At 34.8% G+C, this 23,364-nt stretch overlaps 1 protein-coding gene and 1 long non-coding RNA gene across 6 annotated transcripts in view; one reads left to right on the forward strand and one right to left on the reverse strand.

Moving 5' to 3' along the window:
• PPM1A (protein phosphatase, Mg2+/Mn2+ dependent 1A) overlaps window positions 1-23,364 on the forward strand; it is a 48,140-nt gene that overhangs the window by 6,873 nt on the left and 17,903 nt on the right. The window contains exon 1 of one of the 4 annotated variants that reach the window (XM_038544862.1): window positions 21,824-21,875. The exons of the other annotated variants lie outside the window; for them this stretch is intronic. The gene's annotated coding sequence lies outside the window, so the exon portion shown is untranslated. Of the gene's footprint in view, window positions 1-21,823; window positions 21,876-23,364 lie in introns of those variants that run through there. 4 annotated transcript variants of the gene reach the window in all.
• Window positions 1-23,364, reverse strand: part of LOC111097062 — a 52,826-nt gene that overhangs the window by 6,154 nt on the left and 23,308 nt on the right. The window contains exons 4-5 of one of the 2 annotated variants that reach the window (XR_005363350.1): window positions 22,957-23,054; window positions 10,277-10,411 (exon numbers count right to left, since the gene is read on the reverse strand). This is a non-coding gene — a long non-coding RNA (uncharacterized LOC111097062). Of the gene's footprint in view, window positions 1-10,276; window positions 10,412-22,956; window positions 23,055-23,364 lie in introns of those variants that run through there. The other variant, XR_005363351.1, reaches the window with a different exon arrangement.

The raw sequence follows: 23,364 nt of genomic DNA on the forward strand, positions 1-23,364 counted from the left end.
CTTGTTGTCCCTGAAATGCTCACCTATGAGAGCTGCATTAATTTCTTAAGCTGTAAGTCTGTGATCATGTAGATATAATTAATTATAGGGTGATATTTTGACGATTCGCCTCCTTCCCCCAAGTGATTACCTAACTCTTGCCTAGGCACCTGACTCTTGAGTAGTACTGATTACTTTCCATCCTTAGATCAGAGAAGGGAAGCAGCCATGTAAGAAAATCGGCTCAAACGGAGTCCTATAAGAGTTAAGCAAGAAGATAAAACAAGGTGTGGCTCTGTGAAATATGTGGACCTTGGGTGAGGGGAAGGTGTGAGGCAACTAGGTAAAAGTTTGTATCTTCCTATACCTTAGGTAGTAACTTATGCCAGAATGTGTTCTTTCATCTCAAATAATGTTGGTAACAAATTTTTAAAATTCAGTTTCTTCATTTATTATCGCATTTATTAGCCAAGAAATTCTCTGAATTTCTATCTTAAGAGATTATTAACAACCCTTATATGAAAGAAGCTTGGGTTAAATTATATCAAAATCAAAAGGTTGATTATATTTTTCTTTTGCTCTTTCTAATGTCTAATGTATTTCATGTTACATGAGTAACAATTTTATATTTTATTGAGTCTCCAAAATATATTCCTTGATGATTTTGACCTTTGCATGCCCTTGCTGTCTATGTACTACCTAGATAATCTCTTTACCTAGCTTTTCTTTTGCTGAGGCAGGTAGGAGGATAGAGAAAGGAAACGATTAAGAGAGGTGAGCTTTATATACCTTTATCTAAAATGTAACAGGCTTTAGAATTTTTTTAAGAAACAGAGGGAAAAGTACTAGATGTTTAATGTGTATTAATAAAGTAGACTACTGATACTGTGTTTATGAAATTAGAGATGTTTTAAACATTCCTTGAATAAATGTGTGATAAAAGAGGGAGATTGAGTTTTTATAATTCCTAGTATGTTTATATGGAATCCATGGACAAAGTTTATGTAGTATTCATATTTAGGATCTAGATTGTTAGGGTTTTGTAGCTGATATGATTTGAATTAAAATCCTGTGAGAACAGACTACTTTTGATACAGAATAAAGTGAATAATAAAAGCTATAGTTTATTAACCATTTGTCAGGCTTTAATTTTCCCCACAACCCTGTAAATTATATGATGTTATTTCTGTTTTACAAATGAAGAAATATGTACTCATAGAATCTAAGTAACATGCCAGGATCAGAACTGTGTAGATATAAAACTATTTTCAAAATATTCCTAAGTGAATTTTTCCCAGCTAGATGAGCCGTCTTTTTCCTAGGAATCAAAACCTGAAAAGCTGAATGTTAACAATGTTAACACTATGATTCGAATTCCTCAAATTAAATGATACCTTATAAACTTATGAATAAAGTCTTCCAATACAGGAGTCTCTTCTGAAACATTTGGAAAAGATTTAAGAAGTTCATTTTCTCATTTCCTAAGTTTCAGGAGTCAACAGAGCGAAACAGTTTTATGTCTTCAACTATCATTGTTTAGATTGAGGAATAGAATCAATATGAAATTCTCAAATGGTTGATATCCTTAATGAAGGACTAAGGGAACTGTTTCTAAGTACTTACAGTCATACATAGAGCCACATTAAAGGCTTTAGAGAGGAGTTGGTAGTAAAATTTCCTGATGGGGTGACTTGGAGCAAGTTCCTCAATTTCTCCTAGCCTCAGTATTATGTGTCTTATGGGAGAGCCTTTCTCATAAGGTATTCTTGAAGATTAAGCGAGATGATTGTTTAAAATACTTGATGTTTTCTACCATGAAGAAAGTACTAAATAAATAGTAGCTGCTATTGAGTTTGTGAAATCTCGAGATAGAGGAATAGAGACTTACTGAGTGTGAGTCTTTGAGTACGGTTTTAGTAGTGATCCTGGAAACCTTACTATGAGAGATTGAGTAGAGACTTTAGAAGAAGTTATAAAAGTTGTAGGCATATAGAATTTACATATAAAAGTTAAATGTTAAGAGGTAATTGAAGAGAAAGTTGAGTATGAGTAGATGTATTTGACTATATGAAGCTGAAGAGGTCATGGGTTTGAGTTAATGGTTGGGTGGGAATAGATGATTAAATAGAGGATAAAGAGTAAGTAATAAAGCAAAGGTGAATGTTCAGACTAGAATGATCAGTAAGTGAAGAAAGGGTGGGTATTTTGAAGAGAAGGTACAGTTTATGATTAGAAATGAGCAAAAAGATACTGCTATGGAAAAAATACAAGAGAGTAAGAAAATAAATTCTAACTAACTCTAGTTCTTGTAAAAAAAAAAAAAAAACCAACAATAGGGAGTCTTTATATAAAAGGTATAAAGGCCAGGGCATCTGCGTGGCTCACTGGTTGAGCATTTATTTGCCTTTGACGCAGGTTGTGATCCCAGGGTCCTAGGATTGAGTCCTGCATCGCCTCCCCCTCTGCTTATATCTCTGTCTCTCTCTGTGTGTCTCTCATGAATAAATAAATAAAATCTTTAAAAAAAATAAATAAAGGGTATTAAGGCTTTGTAGTGGGTCCTGTGTTATTTAAGGTTGAAAAACTGTTAGAATAGTGCAGGTCTTATCACTTCATACCCACACCATGGTTTTTGGCACTCCAGTTGGTCTTTCCCCCTTTCATTTTGTGCTGTCTCTCTCTCCTCCATTCTATAAACCATCACAAACTCCTTAAGTACTGTTTATATCGTATTATTTCTCTTCTCAGTATACTTCGGGAATCCCTTTTTTCTCTAGGATAAAATTTAGAATTTGCTGGGCATTTGACACTTTACATAATTGAACCTCAGGACTGATCTATTTCTTTTTTTTTTTTTTCCTTAAGATTTATTTATTTTGGAGAGAGATTGAGTATGAGGGGAGTGAGTGGGGGAGGGGCAGAGGGAAAGAATCTCAAGCAGACTCCCCACTGAGTGGGGAGCCAGATGTGGGACTTGATCTCATGACCCATGAGATCATTACCTGAGCCAAAATCAGAAGTCAGATGCTTAACCATCTGAGCCACCCAGGCGCCCTAGGGCTGATCTATTTCAACCAAACCAGTACATTTGCCATCTCTGGAACACACCCTGTACTTTTATCTCAGTGGATCGATGCTAATGCTAATTGGTAGCTTGAAATTCTTGCCCTTCCCTTTCTAGCTTTTGCTTTCCTCTTTATCAGAGCTCATTTCTAATATTTCTTCTACAAAGCATTCTCTGATCAGTGTTTGATCTCTCATTTCTCTGTACTTCTGTAGCAGTATCTCACTGTACTATTAGCATGGCTTTAGTTGTATACTTTATTGCTAGGTATTTGTGTTCTAATTATAACTGTGTTCAATGTAATCATAAAATTTTGAAGGGGAACATACAAGAACTTTTTATTATCCCCAAAGCTTACCACAGTGGCTTGTGGATAGTAGATATTCAGATATTTTGTAAATATTAAGCAAAATCTGCCTGACAATAGAAATGATTGCTGTAGGAGGTGATGGAAAAGTTAAGAGCTTTCAGGTAGCAGATACGACTGACTATTTTTCCTATATATTATTTTGGCTGAACCTGGATATTTAAGTGTGAAGATTATACAAATCAGAAATGCGACAGAGTTCTTATGTTGGTATAGAAAATTAGGTTGATTGATTCTAGACCTAAAGGTTTCATTTTAACTTCCAGTGTTTTTGCTTTGAGGGTTAACAGGACATTCATAATTATGCATTTCTTTCCAGATGCACGATACTATGCATATATACCTTTACATACCTTTACAGATACTTGCACTAGGCAACCTTTTAAATGAGAGCTGTGGAATCACAGTAATTAGATGATGTATTAGTTAAAGAAGGGAGATAATTGATTGAATTTGAACCAAAGCAAATACCTAATAGATGAGTGGTCTGTTTTCATAAACATTTAAGCTAAATTTTAAACCATACCAGGGGATCCCTGGGTGGCTCAACGGTAATTTAGGGCCTGCCTTTGGCTCAGGGCATGATTCTGGAGTCCTGGGATTGAGTCCCCCATTGGGCTCCCTGCATGGAGCCTGCTTCTCCCTCTGCCTGTATCTCTGCCCCCCCCCCCCCAACCCCCCCGTGTGTGTCTCTCATGAATAAATAAATGAAATCTTTAAAAATAAGTAAATAAACCATATCAAAACTGTTAAACTATTTCCAGTATTTGGAAAATGCATAGTAAAATTTCCTTTATTGAATTTTTAAATGGATAATTTTATATAGGCAGTCTGTGGTTGCTTAGGCCCATTTATTGGAGTATGATACTAATGAGACCAGAATAATTTGATTCTTTGTGGCCCTTTTAAGGTTTTCTAGCCTTAACATGAGCTACTAATAATGATAGCTGACATTATTGAGCAGTATGCCAGGCATTATCATAGAAAAATTTTAATTACTATATCATTAAATCTTCCTATCTGTATATGAGATAGGTACTATTATTACTTGTATCTTAACAGATGAGGAAATTGAGACAAAGGTTAAGTTACCTTTTCAAAGTTTCACAGCTAGTAATAGAAGTTAAACATGTCCTTGGACTTTTCATAGTTAATATATATATGGGTCACTGCAGTTTTATTGCTCCTGCTAAAAAACTGTTGGCAGTTGTGATGGTTTAGAAAATCCTTGGTTATGAGGGTAAGACTACAGTTCCATTGTATCCAGTGAGTGAATCGGGATTGAGGTGAAAGTATACACTAAATTTGAAAAGTGTGGTATCCTATGTTATGTCAGTTCCCTTTTAGAACTTTTCACGGAGCTATTAAATTTTGTAAGACAAGAAAAATATAAGATATAAGCATAATACAACTAGTACCACAAGCCATACACAGCTTTGCCTTATGGCTTATTCATTACTTTGCAACCCACTGACAAATGATTTCATCAGTCCTTTATTCAAATTAAATTCTTAGTAAATTTAAGGAGATGGTCTTAAACACAAGCTACCTAATTAAGCTTACAATAGAAGATACACAATAGGGGCACCTGGGAGGCACAGTTGGTCAAACATCTATCTTTGGCTCAGGTCATGATCTCAGGGTCCTGAGATGGAGCCCCACATTGGGCTCCTTACTCAGCGGTGTCTTCTCCCTCCCCCTCTCTCTGTGATCTCTCTTGCTTTCAGTCTTTCTTAAATAAATACAAATTAAAAAAAAAAAAGAAGTTATACCATAAATGGAGTATTTCAGTATTAAGATTTATTAAAAATAAATTCCTTGAAAGCAGGGACCAGGTTTTATTCACTTTAATAGATACTCAATATATGATTGTTTAATCTTTGTAGTCTACTTGCTTATTTTCTGATAAACACTTGACAAAGAAAATTGAACGTGAGCCAGAAGTATAGCAAACTGTGAGAGCATAGGTCTCATATAATCCATTTTAAATTTAGGCTAGTTCTTTTATTTATTTTTAAAATATTTTATTTATTTATTCATGAGAGAGAGAGAGAGGCAGAGACCTAGGCAGAGGGAGAAGCAGGCTCCCTGTTGGAAGACTGATGTGGGACTTGATCCCAGGACCCCAGGATCATAACCTGAGCCAAAGGTAGACGCTCAACCACTGAGCCACCCAGGTGCCCCTAGGCTAGTTCTTTTAATTCATCTGTGACATGACCATTCAGGCAAAGATGTAGATAAATGGGTTGGTGGTGGTGGTGTTGGTGTTACTTTGTTTTGAATCATGCTGTATGTAGCTTAATTCTTTTATTTAGAGAATATGTATTCAAGAATTATTGTGCTATTTCTAAGAATGTAATTCATTACTGATTTTGAACAAATGCCTTGGGGTTTTTTTTAGCACTTTTTTTTTTTTTTAGCATGAATGGTAGAAAATTGCATCTAACTTGGTATTATGTCTATAGGAGATGCAGCTTGCTTACTTACCTTTGTTATCAAAGTTCAGAAATGAAAATATTAATGATAAGGATAAGCAAGGAGTGCCTATATAGTGTTTTTGTGGGTTTTGTTTTGCAGACCATTGCAAAACTTACCAAGCTTTAGAAAAATATCTCTGCAGTATTCCATCATGCTTCAGAATGTAAATAGTTGGTAAATAAAATTTTCACTTTCTATAAAGCAGTAGATTATTACCCTGGCTGAGAGTCTTCTTATAAGGCTGTTTTGGATATTAGGGGCTGATCTTAGATGTGGCAATTTTTGTTTTGTCCGCCCTCGGCTTAACCCCTTTATTACTCCATATTCTGTCATCTTCATTTTTCTCTGTGTAAATGCTTCCTGATAGTATAAGCAAGTAAGTACTTCAACTAGTCAACCATCTAGTGTGATCTTGTACTAGTTTGCTACAGCCAGTAGAATAAGGAGCTCCTTACATGCATATGGGATTAATTCATTTTATATACAATAAAACTCCCAGACTAAGTTAAAGATGTTCTTGTCTAAAATACATTGAAAGTGGGTTTCCTAGCTCTCAGAAATTATTCTTTTGTGTCTAAATTACCTTATATTTTACTTCTCATATAGAAAACACTTTTTATTTTTTTTTTTATTTTTTATTTTTTTAGAAAACACTTTTTAAAAAAACTTACCCATTCGTGACCACTAATTGAATGAGCAGATAAATAAATAAATAGCTCAGGGAAAGAGAATGTATAGGCTCTACCTCTCATCAGAACTACATCTTTCTCTTTTGTCCCCTCCAATATATTTTATGGGGCATTTTTAGTAATGAGAGTGTCAATGATGTCAGGAAACTTAAAAATCATGAATGAACACGATCTGAAAATCAAGTTTTTCTTTTTTTTTTAATTTTTTTTTTTTTTATTTATTTATGATAGTCACAGAGAGAGAGAGAGAGGCAGAGACACAGGCAGAGGGAGAAGCAGGCTCCATGCACTCCATGCACCGGGAGCCTGATGTGGGATTCGATCCCGGGTCTCCAGGATCGCGCCCTGGGCCAGAGGCAGGCGCCAAACCGCTGCGCCACCCAGGGATCCCAAATCAAGTTTTTAATTGACGAGTTGCACATTTGCTTTAGAAACCAGTATTTTCTTATTAGAAATAATTACATTTCTTTGAGATTTTAAAAATTAGAACTATGCATTCTGTAGAATAAGAAAATGGAAATGGTAATATACAGTTTGTTTTCGGGTCCTCTTCTATGGGAATACATTTTCCTGGGGAGAAAAGAATTCCTAAGTCTGTTGACAAGAGAGAAGTCATGATGATGGCTATCATTCCTTTGTCCTACATATTAAACAAGTGTCTCACTATTTATAAAGTATTATGACTAGAAAAGACATGATCCCTTCCTTCATGAATCTTAAAATCTAAAATGAGAGAATTCACAGGGTCTTATATACTATGATGAGGGTGAAATACAGTATTCTGTGAGCTTGTGACTAATGGTAGATCTATTTCCTGAGACAGAGAACTGGTTAGGAGAAGCGGCAGGGAATTGAGAAATTCATTTTAGGTCATGTCATTTGAGCTGTGGCTAATCAAGTATAGGAGGTAGTTAGATATATTTTTAAGCTATTAGAAAGATGGAATTTTCACTTAAAATTTTTTTCCTCTTACTTCCCCAACACCTTTTTCTTTTTCTTTTCTCTATTCTATTCTATTCTATTCTATTCTATTCTATTCTATTATTTATTCATTCATGAGAGACACAGGCACAGAGACCTAGGCAGAGGGAGAAGCAGGCTCTGTGTGGGGAGGCTGATGTGGGATCCCAGGACCTCAGTATTATACCATGGGCCAAAGGCAGATGCTCAACCACTGAGCCATCCAGGCGTTCCCCCAACACTTTTCAATACACACAAAGCATCTCATCAAAACTTGTGGACTCAGTGAATGAATCTTTTCTTCAAAATGTTAGATTTTATGGACAGAAGTCTTTCTCTTAGAGGCAAATACATTTTGGTTCTTCTAGCAGTGACATTTCATGTGTAAAATACTTAAAATTGCTGCATAGTTTGTGAATAAACCATTTGTCATCTTAAATATATAATAACTTTTATTTTCCCCTTCTTTCAGGTTACTATCATACATTTATAAGTGTTCTGTCACACAGGGGGTTTTGTTTGTTTAGGCAAAAGAAAAAAGAATGGATTGGCTAAGGGAGGCAGTTATTATTTTCTAGGTCAGTCTCAGTCTGAATCCTCAAATATACAAGGATTAAAAAATTAGCAAACTGGAAATTGAATCCACTTCTGTAGTCAAGTTTCAAAACTGAGAAACTGGAAATAGTTAACAGGTGAGGCAAATTGAGATTGTGAATACTATTGAACATTCTTAGAAAACTTTGAAAACTAAATATGCTTTCCACATCTTTTCAATGTTTTGCTCATACTTTAGTTGTTAGTGGAAATAGGTCAGTATCTAATTTTTATAGTCCCTAGAACCCACCAACTAAATTAAGCTTAGATATTTTTCAGGTAATTATGTACTTCTAAAGTTTATTTTTAAAATTGTGCAGGCACATACCTTTGTTGAAACTTATGACTACCTCATGGAGTATGTAATTCATATTACAGTACATGTCTAGAAGATATTGATATATTAAAAAATTGTGAAATATGAAGGAAACCTCAAAAGTGGCAAGCTCTGTCTACACGTACCATGTGAAATTGAGACCCCTGCTAATACCTACACCAGGCAACTATGGTTTCGGTAGTTGTAAATTTTTACCTAATTCAGCAAAGACTGATTATTTTTTAATGATTTTTGGTAGGAAAAAAAATGACGTGTTATGGACTTAATGGAAATACTATTTAGCATAGAAGAGTTGTATCTGACTTATTTTGGTTGGTTTGGTTACTTATGGTTTGCTTTTTGAAATTTCACTTTTAAGGTTAATTCAGGGCATTTAAATTTAGATATTTAACTCAGTGACACTCTTGCATTTTAATTCATTTGGATGAAATTTGATTTTTTGGAAAAAGTATTTAATTCAAAAAGTGAAGTCAATATTTAGCTGAAGCTATAAGATGAAATGTTGAACTGAGGAAGTTTTCAGTAATTTTTGAAAAAAATTTAATATCGTATTTTCCATGTTGCTTCATATACTCCAGTCATTTTTAAAATCTTTTTATGCAAAATAAAATATAGATACAGAAAACTATAAAACTATTAAATGCAATCTTTATTTTTTAATAAAACTATTAATAGTTTTAATAAAACTATTAAAAAGCAATCTTTTTAAATGACTTTACTGAGATATAACTCACATAGCATAAAATTTACCCATTTAAAGTTAGCAGTCAGTAGTTTTTAGTGTATTCACAAAATTGTGCAACCATTAACCACAATTTAATTTTAGAACATTTACATCACCCCCAAAGAAACTTTGTACTCATTAGCAGTCACTCCACATTCTTCTCTCCCCCAGCCAGTATCAACCACTCATCTACTCTCTGTCTCTGTACTTTTTTTTTGATATTTCATATAAATGGAATCCAGATAACTTTTTAATCAGTTAATTTCTGGCCTTTATAAACAGCTTGTATATCTTGTGAGATAACCAGTGATGAATAATGTAGCTTCCTTTTGTAGCTTAAATAATGGTTGTTTCCTCCTCCTCTGACCAGGAAAAATAATTCAGTAATTGGGAGACTGTATCCAAATTTAATTTTTTTTTTTTATTTATTTATGATAGTCACAGAGAGAGAGAGAGAGAGGCAGAGACACAGGCAGAGGGAGAAGCAGGCTCCATGCACTGGGAGCCTGATGTGGGATTCGATCCCGGGTCTCCAGGATCGCGCCCTGGGCCAAAGGCAGGCGCCAAACCTCTGCGCCACCCAGGGATCCCTGTATCCAAATTTAAACCGACAATTAGGCTCTTCATTAGTATTAAAATTTCAAAGACTATATATCATTAGTCCTCATCCAGAAGTGCTTTTTACTGTGGGTTGCTCAGTAGTTCTTCAGCTTTCCCTAAAGTATTGGTGGAGTAGACATTTCTCTTCTGTCTTTCAAACTCAGGCTTGCAGTTCACAGAAATGTTTCCCCTTGCAGCTGACTTGCCCGAACTCTATCTACCTTCTTATTCCCCTAAATCCAAGAATTAGAATTAAAGGCAAGAACAGGAAAATAGAAGACGAAATTGATCAGTCTGGGCAGGGACACCGTTCTACTGATGAGAACAGGAATAGAAATGGTATAAAATTGGCAAGGAGACTGAATTTGTTTTTGTTTTTAAGATTTCATCTATTTATCTGAGAGAGATCATAAGCAGGGGGAATGGGAGGGACAGAGGCAGAGGGAGAAACAGACTCCCTGTTGAGTAGGGAGCCCGACATGGGGCTTGATCCAGGACCCTGAGATCATGACCCGAGCCGAGGGCAGACACTCAACCGACTGAGCCACCAGGCGCCCCAGGATACTGAATTTGTGAACAGAAGAATAAAACTTGGAGATTGCCTAGGAGAGAATAAGACCTAGAGGGAAGAAAGAAAAGGCAAAAATGTCATGCAGTAGAAGATAATGATTTTAAAAAATTTTCCCTTCTGAACTTTTAGTTTTAGTTATCATGTCAATGAAGCACAAATGAAATCCCACATTTTGATAAGGTTTAGTACCCTTGACATACTTTCTTTCCAGAACTCTGTATAGGAATTTTGAAGCTGAACTATAGTCATGTGTTATTTTTTTTGGGTTATTTGAAGATGTTCAGGTTTGAACCAGTGTAGCATGGGAAACCATTATCACCTTGGGATACTTTGGAGAAATCCCACAGAGAATTGAATGGCACTGTCCCCTGAGGGTTTTCAAATTGAAGGGGTAAAATCCTATTCTGAGTGCCTCCATACTCAATGGACTACTTCAGGGATCTAGAATTAGCACGAAAGAAAATCTTTTTTTTTTTTTAAGATTTTATTTATTTATTTATTCATGAGAGACAGAGAGAGAGAGAGATAGGCAGAGACACAGGCAGAGAGAGAAGCAGGCTCCATGCAGGGAGCCTGATGTGGGACTCGATCCTGGGTCTCCAGGATCATGCCCTGGGCTGGAGGCGGTGCTAAACCGGTGGACCACGGGGGCTGCCCTTCGAAAGAAAATCTAATTTGAATTGATCAAGGGCCTTCTGGTTGGATTAGAATTGTTAGTGGGATTTTAGGTACAATCAGTAAAAGTGCCTCCAAAGAGCTGCAGTCATACATATAGCAATAAAGTAGCAAAATCCTGTAATAAGCAAACTCAAAATTTGGGAGAAGGGGAGTACAAACTAATGGGAACTGTTTGTACTTCTATTTTACACCTTGGATGATATGTTTAAAACCTCGTAATCAGGTCCTTATCAGAATATTGCCTACAATATTTTGTGTGCAACTTTCTAGAGGAGCAGGTGATGAAAATACTTAATTTTTTTTTATAACAATGAGATTCATTATTTAGCATATAAAATTTATCTGATTTATTTTTTTTTTCACCCCCAAACCTGGGTTTGGTGGGCTTTTTATTTATTTAGGAGTTAAGAGATTTATTTATTTATTTATTTATTTATTTATTTATAGAGACAGAGAGAGGCAGACACACAGGCAGAGGGAGAAGCAGGCTCCACGCAGGGAGCCTGATGTGGGACTCGATCCAGGGTCTCCAGGATCACGCCCCGGGCTGCAGGCGATGCTAAACCGCTGCGCCACTGGGGCTGCCCTGTTATCTGATTTAAATGAATGTTTTTAGTTTTGGAACCCAAGTTTTCAAAGTATGTGTGTAATTTTTATATGTGTATAACAAGTCTTTCTACTCAAAAGAGCTCTATACAAATCTTCATAACTTTAGGGAAGGCTGAAGACCTACTGAGCAACCCAAAGTAAAAAGCACTTCTGGATGAGAACTAATGATAAATATTCTTAGCCCTATGAGCTGTAAGCTAATGGGCCCTATAGGAAACTTGTACCTCTAAAGTAAAGATGTACAAATTTAAAGATTGCTATGATTTAGGTATATTAATTAAGAAAATGAGGGCACCTGGATGGCTCAGTGGTTGAGCTTCTTTCTACCTTTGGCTCAGGTCCTGGTATTGAGGGAGGGAGCAGGGAGCCTGCTTCTCAACTTCAGCCTATGTCTCCGCCTCTCCTGTGTCTCTCATGAATAAATAAGTAAAATTTTAAAAAAGAAAATGAGATACCAGAAGAGCATTAGTTAAATGAGATTAAGCTGTGCCTTACGGAGTAAGGTACCGTTATTTTCCTGGTGTTTTCTGATTCTCTCAGTAGAATAAATGTTGACTTAGAATATAAAGAATTGTGCTACTACCATAGCCATGTTCTAGGGAGTTGACATCAACAGAGAGATTAGTTAATAGTTCCTGGGCTTTCAGGGGCACTATACAAAGTCCAAAAAATTTCTTAGGGCTACTTTTGTGGACTATATATGCTACTTAATATTGTTGGAGAATTTTATTTTTTTCTCCTTATCCTTTGGCTGTAGGTTTTTTGAAGTGAACATATATATTTTTTTTTATTTCTTCAATTCAGTGAACTAAATTTATTGCATTTGTTTCTAATCTCTTGTCATCCTTTGAAATTTTAGTATCAATGATTTTTAATTCTTAATTTCCAAAAGTGGTATTTAATTCTTTCCCAATTTTCCTGGTGAATTTTTAAATAATATCTTCTCATTTTCCTATTTTTTTTTGGTGTGTGAAATCTTGTTAAACATTTCACACGTAGTTATTTTATATCTTATATTTGTTATGTTAACTCCTCCTGGCAACCTGTTTCCTTGTATATTTTGTGATTTTTTTCTTTGAGCTCATATTTTATTAAAAATAACATTCCTTCAACATCCGTATAACTACGATTTTATTTCCTCTTTTGGTAGCATGAAAAAAGTTTTCTTTTTTATATTTAATACCTAATTTAATCAGCCAAGTATTCTACTGTCCTTACCTGTTGTACCTCACTCCTGAATTTACCTTTCCTTTTGCTAAGATGTATATCTTTAGTAATCTTTCCCTGAAAGTATGTTTTATACATTACTTTCCTTTTTTAGCAAATAAAGAATTCTTGGTTAGTAGGTTCCCCCCACTCCCTTCCTATTAGTACCCTCAAGATAATTCATTGTATTATGAAACTTGGATCTCTGAGAAGTCTGATTTCTACCTAGTTGTTAGGCCTTTGTATGTAATTCTTCTCTTTATAGCAGTTTTTTAAATGATTACTTTTCTCTATTCTGTCACTACTATTTACTGTGCGACTTTGCGCGAGTTCTAAACAGAGATAAGGAGATAGTATCTGTAATATAATAGGGGTTGTAGCAATGATTATGTTAATATATGTAAAATATATGCAGGACAGAGCCCTGTTTTTTGAGTGTGGCATATTAGTATTTGTTCCCCTGTACTTGACAGCCCTGAACACAATCCCATGTGCCTAGGTATGTGTATGTTGGGCTATATGGAGGTACTCTTTGAAATACATTGTGGATCTAAATATGCATATCTTTCTTCAATTCTAGAAAATTCTTTGACCTTTATATTGTCCTTTTTTTCTGAAGATTATATTTTTAGGTAATCTCAATGCCCAGCATGGGATTTGAACATACAACCCTGAGATCAAGAGTTGCATGCTCTACCCACTTAGCCAGTCAGGCGCCCCTTTATTTTTGAATATTGTTTTACCAGTATTCCTCTTTAATTTCTGTGTTATTTTCTAGGCATTTCCTAAGTATCATTTTTCAATTTACAAACTTAACTCCTTGACTTTATAAAGCTAGAGTTATTTTTATTCCTCAATGAATATTTTTCTCCTTTTCAGGTTCTCTCTCTCTAATAGCCACCTATTCTGGTTTGATTTCTCATGTTTAAAATTTTTTCCTCTTCATGTCTATTGTTTTGTTTTTTTTTTAACTTTGGAAGGATCCTAAACACACATTTTAAGTTATTTTCAGATTGTTATTTTTCCTTCTAGTTTGAATTCCTACAATTGTTGATGCTGTTGGCTGTCTATCATAGTTTTTTTTCCTCATGTGTTTTGGAGTTTGGTTTTGTGTTCTCATATCAAATGGAAGTTTTTTGTTTTGTTTTCTTTGTTTTCACCCTTCTTATCCAGTGTTTTTGCATGTGCCAACATCTTGGCCCTGGGGTGCCTAGTCTGAAACCATGTCTTATATTGGAGGTGTGGTTTCTGATTCTTGATAACATCAGAATCAGGCTTCTCTCTCCAAGAAAAGACAGACTAAAAGAAGAGCTATACTTCTACTCACTGGGCACCTAACTTCATCTCAACTATAGCTCCAGGTTATGGTTAGTAGTTTTTTTTCAGCTCCTTTTATAGGCAACAGAGCCCTTCAACCCCAGGCATGAGTTTCAGGGAGCTTGAGTACTATCCCAGCCTTGCACCAGGCATTTTTAATCTCTGTTACTACTCATATAGGATGTAGACTCTTGTCCATCTCTGTTAGTTGAACCCGGGAGGCACATGGTTTCAGCTTCACAAAAAGCTTTGTATTACAAGAGTTTATCTTTAGCAGGTGGCTTGATCTTCTTAAAGATTTATTTATTTATTCATGAGAGCGAGAGAGAGAGGCAGAAACATAGGCAGAGGGATAAGCAGGCTCCTTGCAGGGAGCCCTACGTGGACTCGATCCCTGGACCCGGGATCACGCCCTGAGCCAAAGGCAGACACTCAACCGCTGAACCACCCCGCGTCCCTAGTCCTTTTGTTTTAAAGTACTTTTGGAATAGAAGGGCACTTCAGAGTGTGAATATAAAAACCATTTAAGTGGACGTCAATATTTAAAATCAATGTGTGTGGTACATGTCCTTTAGAAAGGTGGCAGTTTACTCTTCTACCTATGAGAAGCATATTTTATTTTACTCCTTAGCCAATACTGGACATTATAATTTTTGATAATAAAAAATAAATTTGCATTTACTGGCTACTGAGATTGGTTATTACTCCATGTATTTATTGTCCATTTGTATTATTTTATAAATTGAAGTGCCTGTTCTTTGTTTCTTTTCCTTTAAAGTGCTCATTTTATTGTCTTATTAAGAGACTTCTGTCTATTTTAGGAATATTAACTTTACCATACATCTTGCAAATACTTATTTACAGATATTTGCCTTTTAAGCTTATGAGTTTGGTTTTATAGTGTAGAAGTCTTATTCCTATGGAATTGCGTTTTGTTCCTTTAGAGTCTTTTTTTGCCCAATGCCAAAAAAAATGTTACACTTAGAAATTCCTTTCCTACCATAAGGTTATAGAAATATTTACCTAGATGTATTTGTATGGTTTTATTATAGTACTTCAAAATTAAATCTTTAATTACCTGGTAATTTTTTTAAGATGTGTGATAGGGAGGGAAGGATTGAAATAGGCCAGTTGTTTTAACACCATTTATTGAATTTTTGTTCTCACAGTTGTCTTTCCAGAGTCTCAATTCTATTATATTGATAAATCCTGTAACGGTAGTCCCTCTTAAATACTATAATTTGAAATTACTTTAATATTAGAAATGGAGAATGCTAATGTTTTTTAGAATGTTTGGCTATTCTCAAACATTTATTCTTTCATATAAATTTTGGGATCATTTCATCAAGGTCTGGGAACAAAAAGGCCCAGTTGTGGTTATACTGGATTTATTGATTAATAAAGGGAGGATAGCCATCTTTGCAATATTGAGTCTTCTTGTCTCAGAAAGAGGAGTGTCTTTTATTCTGAGGCTCTCTTCTTAAAAGTCCTGAATATTTCTTTGGTTATTTATTTAGGTATACTTTTATTGGCATCTTTTTATTTTCTAAGTGGTTATTATTAACAGCTTTCTGTATGTAGTCAGATAACCATACTGAACCTTTTTTCTTAATAATGTTTTAGATTTTGAGTTTCCCATCACACAGTTATTATCTGCAAATAGCAATTTGATCTCTTCTCATAATTTTATGCCTTTTTAAAAAATCTTAACCATATTGATCTCTATTTCTAGACCTCCCTAAGTATTAGGGTAAGAGTAGCAGGTATCCTTGTGTTTGCTTCTTTTCTGGGAATTGTTCTAATCACTATGCTTCCTCTTTGGCTTGAAATATATAGTACCGTATTATGGAATAAATTTTATCAGATGAAGAGATGATCATGTAGTTTTTTTCTCTTTGAACTTTTTAAAAAAGATGACATTAATAGGTTGCTAAATGTTGGCTCATAGTTAAATTCTTAAGATGAGCTCTACTTGGTGATTTGTTCTATATGCTTGTATTTTACTTTGGAGTTTTTGTATCTAAATATTTTTGGACTATAGTTTTATTTTTTGGTACTGTCTTTGCCATTTTTTAATCAGGATTATGGTAAGTTTGAAAAATGAACTGGGAAGCTTTTTTCTCTAGGTAATTTAGGTAATTGGGGCAGTATTATGTTTTTTAAGGCTTGCAAGATCTTGGTTGTGAAATTGTCTGATACACTTATTTTTCATAACTTTATTTTTTTTAAAGATTTTACTTATTTATTCATGAGAGACATAGAAGGCAGAGACATAGGCAGAGGGAGAAGCAGGCTCCCCACAGGGAGCCCAATGTGGGACTCCACCCTAGAACTCCAGGATCATGCCCTGAGCCGAAGGCAGACACTCAACTGCCAAGCCACCTAGGCGTCCCTCATAACTATATTTTGAAAACAATTTAAATTTACAGAAAATTTGAAGAAAGGTAGAGTGAACTTTCGTATTTACCTGAATGACTAATTTTTTTGCCACATTTGTTTTATAAATTTTCTTTTTTCCCTTTGTGCATATTCTTTTTGCACACACAAATATATATAAGCCAGTGCACAATTGCACATTACACTTTATTGTCATATCTCTGTGGTTTTCTTTAACCTGGAATGGTGGTTCTGCTTTTTTTATTTTGTTTTTCATGAGCTCTAGAGTTCTTTTGAAGGTTAGTTCTTTGGTAACTTTCTCATTTATTTCCAGAGTTACTGGTCTCTGTTTTGTTACTGCTTGAAAAAAATTTGGTAATTTGTTTTTCCAGAACATTGTCTATTTCCTCCACGTTTTCAATTTTATTAGCAAAGAATTGTACAATGTGTTTTATAAAAACAAAACAAAGCACCTATGTCTGAGGCAAGTATAGCTTGTTTGAGTTCTAATTTTGAATAATAGTTTTTCTCAGACTACCTAATGTTTTATCTCTTTTACTCATTTTTCTCTCATGATATCATGTTTACCTTAATTTTTCTTGATATATTCCTTAATGTATTTCTTTCCTTAGGTCTGTGTGTATGCAAGTGGTTGTTCTTTTTACTTTTTCAGTTGAGATTTAGTATACTGATTATCACTTTTTTACTAAGAAAATGAATTTTCCTGAGTAAGGTTTGGTCATATCTTACAAAATCTGATAAAAGGCTTTACTTATCATTATTGTTTCTAAATATTCTGTAATTGTAAAAATATGCAAACTCAATGCAAGGTTGATTAGAAGCTGGAAAGTAATTTCCAGATGTTTGAAGTTTTCTTCTTTCTTTATTGTTACCAACATCTACCGTTTAACATCTACCGTTATTGTTAAAGTCAGATAATATGGTCTGTGTCATTTGTTTTCTTTTTCTTTTTCTTTTTTATGAGGGGAGGGGTACCTGGGATAGGATGGGTGGGAGTATGTTAAGAAACTTTAAAGCTTTTGCTTTCCAATATTCAGTCAAGTTAAATGCGTGCTTTTTAATCAATATTTAAGCATATTTGAACAGAAAATATAGTCTTAATTTTAGCACATAGTATTTTTGAGTTTTGAATTATCTGACATAAAAATATTTAGCTCATAAAATTCATAAGTTAAAATTTTAGAGTACACGCTCCTCAATTTTTTTAAAAAAGTCTTATTTATTGACTTATTCCTTATGCTTTTCTTTCTCTGAAGTTAAAGTCACAACCCTTGACTTTTGTTACACAGTTGACCATTGGACACTATGGAGATTAGGAGCACCATAATTACTTATTCACGAGAGACACAAAGAGAAAGGCAGAGACATAGGCACAGGGAGGAGCAAGCTCCCTGCGGGGAGCCTGATGCAGGAATTGATCCCAGGACCCCCAGATCACGAACTGAGCCAAAGGCAGACACACTCAACCACTGAGCCATCCAGATGCCCCTATATACTATATTCTTAATATTAAAATTAGAGAAAAAATGTTAAGAAAATCATAACGAAGGGAAAATACATTTATAGTAATGTATTGCATTTATTTAAAAAAAAAAGTGACGTATAAGTAAGTGGACCTGTGCTGATCAGACCCATGTTTTTCAGGGGTCAGCTGTACTTGCTTAAGTGTATTCTGCCCATCCCAAAGTCCTATATATCCTATGACATCTCCATTTATTGTATTTCTGGTTTTGATTAATCTCTTGATAGCATTAATCTTTCTTTAAATAGGCTTTTAAAGACTTTATTTGAGAGAGAGTGAATTTGTGCACACTTGCATGCACACACAGGGGCAGAGACAGAGGGAGAAGGAGAGAGAATCCACAGCAGATTTCTCCCCTCAGCATGGAACCTGATGTGGAGCTCCATCCCAGGACTCTGAGATCATGACCTGAGCCAACATCAAAAGTTGGCCATTCAACTGACTAAGCCACCCAGGCGCCCCTGAATGATACTTTTTTAGTGCTGGCATAGTTGATAATAACTTTTCTGTTATCTTCACATATAAATGCCACCTTTGCTGGGTGTGGAATTCTGGGACTATCCTCCTTTACTCTCAACATTTTTAGGCATTACTTCATTATTGCATATTGTGACAAAAGTTTGAGCCCAACCTGATTTTATTTTTGTTTTTATTTTTTATTTTTTTGGACTGTTTCATTTGAGTTCTTGTATTCTTAAAATTTATTATCAAACTATACTTGGTGTTGGTTATTTTCTATTAAAATTACTACTTGATGAACACTTTCAATCATCAATTCAAATTTTCCCTCAGTTTAGGATTAATTTCTTTTTTCTCTGAAGTTTTATTTCTTCTCCATTATTTGATGTTCTTTTTACAGTGTACTAAGTAAATTGTTGGATCTGCATTGTTTGTATCCTTAACCTACTTCTATCTCTTTATTCTTAACTGCATACAGGGTGAGTTTTCTCTTACTTTGAATTTTACCCCTTGCAGATTGTTTTCTATAGGTTCTTTGCTCATTATTGTTCTACATGCCATTTAAAATATTACAATAATTTTTATCTCTTAAATTTCTTTCCTTAGCCCTATTAATACTTTTATACTCCAGTTTCTTATTGTCATACATATTTATTCTCTTACCTACCATTCTAGAGGGCACCATTCCAAAAGTGTTGGCAGGAATGTGTTCACTCTGGAGGCCTTAGGGAAGAATGCAGCATTCCTTGGATTGTAGCCATATATCTCTTGTAATCTTCAAGGCCAGCATCTTCAAATCTCTTCACATCATTTCTCCTCTGTGACAATTCTTGCGTTGCCTCTTTATACGGACACTTCTGATTGCATTTAGGGGCTTCAGTATAATCCAAAATAATCTCCCTATTCCAAGTTTCTTAGTAATCATGCCTGCAAAGACTCTTTCCAAATGAGGTAACATTTATGGGATTGAGACCTGGTACCTTTGAAGCCATTATTCAGCTAATTACAAGTATCATTCTGTTTTGCTTCTCTGAGATGAGGTAGCCACTTCATGAAAAATCAGATTAGAGTAAATCCTTATGGATTGAATGCTGTTACAGTCACAAGCATTGTCCTCTTTATCAAATGATGCAAGCTCACATGCCATGTGGTCAATAAGGAGGAGCAGTAGGAACTCTGGAGAACACATGTTCAGGGGCAGGGGCTAACAATATATGTGAAGATCAAATTCAGGCTACCAGTTTGTAGTCCTAGTTGGTAGCTGTTTTTTTCTTTTTTCATTCTCTGTAGGTTGATTTTTCTGTTGTAAAATAATTTTATCTCACAATCTTTATTTTAGTATCGGGAATAAAAAATTTTTAATGGAATTCATCAGCATGATTTTAGACTGAAATAGTATTTACTAATGCCATTTACCTAGGTATTCTTAGAATTTTAGGCTTCTCACTTCAACATTTCTCAGAACAAGGTAATTGTTCTGAAAATGGTTAATCAAGGTTGTTTATCAATGACAGAGTTAGAAATTAAGCTAAAGGATTTGTCTAAAGTCACATATTGGATGCATCTATAACTTTTAAGTTTAATCTTATAAAAGCTATTTCCATTTATAGACATAAAATGGGTGTCTCCTTAGTAGTAAATTGGATAAGTAGGCAATTTTGCAACTTCTTTTTACTTTATATGTGGGGTTTTGTTTTTTTTAGATGATTTTTAAGAAGCAGGTTATTTAAGAGAAACTAATGACACATCATAGAGATGAACATAGTTTTAAAACACAGTGAGTAGATATTTGCTTGGCTGGATTTCTCATTTAAAAAGTATGAGTGTATACTTTGATCCTTGTGTATCTTAAAATATCATCTGGTTCCCTTTCCTTCATACACATGAATAATAGTTCAGATGCCAGCATAAAGTGAGAAAAGGGCTTAGGTCTAAGCCTTGAATGTCAATATTAATGGCTTAGAAGATGAAGATGGGCCTGCAAAAGGAACAAGAATGGAAAAGCTAAGGGCAGGAGGAAAGTGGAGTGTGTGTAACATCTTGAAAAGCCAGTGGGAAGTTGGAAGAGGGAGTATCGAATGCTGTTGTAAGAGTCAGTGAAATCAGGACTAAAAATGTTCATTGGATTAAGCAATTTGGAGGAGCTCATTTGGTGGAATGGCCGGGCAATAATGTGGAGCATCAACACTTATTTTTAAGAAGTTGAATCACAAAGGGAAGGGAAAGGCAGATGGGTAGCTAGAGAAGAAGGAGTCACATAAAGACCAAGTCTGTTCATATATAAGCATTAGTGGGCAGTGTAGAATAAACATTTGGTAGTAGTAAAGAGTTTATATCCCACAGCCTACTGCACATGACTTGAATTTTGCCATATTATGTACACTGCCACCTATATTGCTAGTTCCATTTTTTTCCCTCTTTCCCCAAGGAGCTCCTAGTCTCTCATATATAGTTTTTTATCCCCCTCTTAATTCCCCCTAGTCTTTAGAATATAATTTCTCTACATTGTTTACATATGTCTATTTTGTTCTCTGTTTAGGGAGCCTGGAGGGGTTCTGTATTAGACTGTGTCCCCATAGGTAAACAGAGAAAGACCTTGTATGGTTTTACTCCTCAGTTTTTTTGCTAAGAGACTGCTCAAACTGTTACTTGAATGATTCTTGTTTTGGGGCTAATATGTTACTTAAGGATCTTAACAGTTGACTATATAGAGCTTTTATGGGGCGGGCGGGGGGAGGGGGCAGGATATTTGAGCAGATTAAACCAAATGACAAGGTTTAAGATTTTTTGCTATGATTATGGGATCAATTTTGCTTAATAAAAACCAGTGGATGAACTTTAATGAATGACTTCCTGGCCCAACCTTAGAATTTTTCAATTTAGGAGTTAGTTTGGTTTTCAAAGACAAAAAGTGTTCACTAAATTTTCTGATTATATCAAAGATGAATTCAGTCTTGTGATTGTCATAGTACTTTGTTTTGAAAAGTTCAGATCAACTGATAAGCTAGTGTTGTGGTGAGATCCATCCAGCATGTGCTCAGAGTAGATTTAAGACGAAGCGACTCTAGAATTTCTCTTAGAAACTAGCTTAAGCTTTCATGGGCAAATTGAATCTCCTTGGATTTACTATTTATAGATATATGCCAACTTAATAATTTGACTATATAATTAGTAGTCCACTTCTGGAAGATGACTATGTAAACATAGTATTTATAAGTAAGTAGTTTCTGGTAAGTGTTGTATTTGCATAACCATCTGCTATATTTATGTAGCTATTGTTGGCTGCTTCACTTGGATTCTACAAATTACTCAGAATCCCAGGAGGTAAGATTTCTGAATTGTCTATTTTCACTTTGTGAAAGTCCAACCACAAAATTATTAATTTGTCCTTGATGTATGTAGATTTTTATATTTGCTCTGGATCTGTACCTAAAATTTTATCAGATGGTTGACTTGGTTTGTTACGTATTTACATTTCTAATACATTTTTTGAAAGTTTGGGTTTTGTTTTTAGGAATTTTACCCTGTTTATCTTCAAAGAATTATTTATTTGATAGTTTTATATATATATATCTGGAAAATAGCTACTGGACTTTTCTGCAAAAGAAAATAATAAGTTCCCTATTAGGTAATATCAGAATCCAGATGTGACTATGTGTGTAGGAATGTAGTAATAATTAGTTTGCTGAGTGCCTTATTTTTGCCTACCTCATTTAAACCTTGAAGCAACATTCAGAGGTAAGTATAAGTATGTTCTTTGTACAGATAAGGAATGCTATATTAGTAGATATCAAGCATCTTAAGTGTATCTCTCTCCTCTCCTTTAGCCTAGCTAAAGGTATTGAGGTACAGAGATGAGGCAAATTGCTTTTGACCTTCAGCATATGACTTAACTTCATGATGGCTCAGTCATCATCTAGCCATTTACCTATCTGGGCATCCCATCTAATCTTTTCTACAGATGCATAGATGCCTAGGTTCCAACCCTATCCTGGAAATTCTGATTTGTTAATTATAATTTTTCGAAAAGTCCACAAATAATTCTTTTGTATATCCATGATCAAGACCGTTGTCTTAGTAGTAAATGGTACTTGAATTAGAGTCCTGATTCCTCTAAACTTACCAGTTGAGTAACCTTGGCCAAGTTCTTTTGTCTTACTAAGATTCATCTATAAATTGAAGATATATTATTACCCAATTTAGAGGGTTGTTGAGAATGAATGAATGATTTAGAATTATTCTTAAATATTGTCTGCTCTTAAGATATCATCATTATGTTATCCTTTGTCCAGTCAAAGCACTCACTCTTATCATAATAATGTATACCAACTTGATATCTGGTAATCTAATCATAAAGATTAGATTTTACTCTCATAAAGAATGATGGCTAGTTTTCATTATTTACCTTCATTAGTGGAATTGTACTGGGGGACAGAGGAGTAGGCAGGAGATTGTTTGATCACACCAATCAGCCAAACTTCTCTCTTGTGTATTAGTTTGGCCCTGGTAGGAAAAGAAGGGGGAAAAGGTTACTGGGAAACTATTACCTTCCTAAGGAGTTTTTCTTACCCTTTTTCTCCCAACTTCTTCTCAGAGCTTAGCATCACTAGCATCATCAATCCCTTAGTCTCATAACTGCATCCTGATTTATCTAGGTACTTTTACCTACCCATATTTCCCCTCACCATTTTACCTCCATTAAATTTAATTCTGTCCTTCTTTTAGATTGGTTTGAGTTCAGTTGTGACTTATTTGATGACTTTGATCCCATGTCTCTACATTCCTAGGCTATTACTCAAGTAAAGGTCAACCT

The sequence above is a fragment of the Canis lupus genome, chromosome 8 (assembly GCF_011100685.1).
Source record: "Canis lupus familiaris isolate Mischka breed German Shepherd chromosome 8, alternate assembly UU_Cfam_GSD_1.0, whole genome shotgun sequence".
NCBI lineage: Eukaryota > Metazoa > Chordata > Mammalia > Carnivora > Canidae > Canis > Canis lupus.